The 1,312-nt window shown below is 38.6% G+C and overlaps 1 non-coding gene across 1 annotated transcript; it reads right to left on the bottom strand.

The window, feature by feature from the left end:
• Positions 1-844: 844 nt before the first annotated feature.
• Positions 845-948, bottom strand: LOC114411009. The gene has a single exon (XR_003666396.1). It is a non-coding gene; the product is annotated as a small nucleolar RNA R71 (small nucleolar RNA).
• Positions 949-1,312: the final 364 nt, after the last annotated feature.

Genomic DNA, 1,312 nt, shown 5'->3' with positions numbered 1-1,312 from the left:
ATTCGAGTTTGTTTGTACTCATACTTTTCTCTCGTAGAAACTATTGTCTGGCTTAATTTTCTTTTCTTTGACATAATTGATAAACAATCCCCAAAATTTTTAGTTTATGTAATTTGATTTATTTAGGAACACAACTAGTTTCTAGGATACAATATCTGAACTTTTGGAGTCCATGATACTACTGCGTAGAGTTCACTTGCCCTTGTGTGAGCAAATATTTTACGCATCAAGTTTTTGATGCCATTGCTGAAGACTAGTTGTGAAGTTCTTAGATAATTTCAATTTACATTAATTAAATAATTTTTTGTTCATAATATGTTTTGATTTATTGTCTAATTTTTCTTTTTGCCTTTCAATTCTATTGATTTCTTGTCTATCCCCTTATTGCAAGAACAACACTGGCATAAATAGGAGAACGATGGTTGAAGCAATTGTTGGAAACAATGGAGGCAATGGAGGTAACGAGGCTGACCCACAGGAGCACACTTTGCAGGACTATCTCAACCCCATGGTGGGAATCACGTCCAATATTCTACTTCCTAACTTGGGGGAGCAAAACTGCCAACTGAGGCATGGGCTGATCAACTTGATTGACAGGATGCAGTTCCATGGCCTTCCATCTGAAGACAATGTTCTTCATTTGAAGAAATTCCTGAGACTCACAGATACAATGAGGATCCTAACTAATGCTCTTGACTACATCAGATTGACTTCTTTTTTGTTCTCATTGGTGGGGAAAGCTGAAGATTGGCTCTGTGACTTGCCAAATCAGAGCATTACCACTTGGGACCAGTGCTCAACATAATTTTTGCAAAGATTCTTTCCAGCGGCAAAGTTTGAGCTGTTAATCAGAGAAATTTGGAATTTTGCCCAATATGAGCATGAATCCTTATTTCAAGCCTAGGAGTGATTCAAGGGACTGTAGAAAAGTTGCCCACACCATGGGTACTTGCTACAGAAGCCAATCCACATCTTTTATAGAGGGCTATCACAACACAACATGTCTTGTCTGGATGTTGTTGCAAGGGGAAACCTCATGCATAAGATAACTAATGTTGCAGTGGACATTATTAAGGCCATGGCCTCCAATGCCTATAATGGTACTAGTGATAAAAGGTTCCTAAAGAGGTCTATGGGACTTTACCAGGTGGAGGTCAACTCATCCAGCTTAGCTTTTAACCAAAAGTTGGATATTTTGACTAAGCTGATGGAGACATTGATAAGGCTTAAACTCAGAGTATGACACCTATTTCCCCACCCCCTGTTTGTGACCAATGTAGAGAGACTACCCTAAATTTTCTTGGAAGAAGAA

The sequence above is a fragment of the Glycine soja genome, chromosome 4, assembly GCF_004193775.1.
Source record: "Glycine soja cultivar W05 chromosome 4, ASM419377v2, whole genome shotgun sequence".
In the NCBI taxonomy this organism is placed as follows: domain Eukaryota; kingdom Viridiplantae; phylum Streptophyta; class Magnoliopsida; order Fabales; family Fabaceae; genus Glycine; species Glycine soja.
Note: the sequence above shows the minus strand (reverse complement) of the source record. Positions and strands in the feature narration are given on the sequence as shown.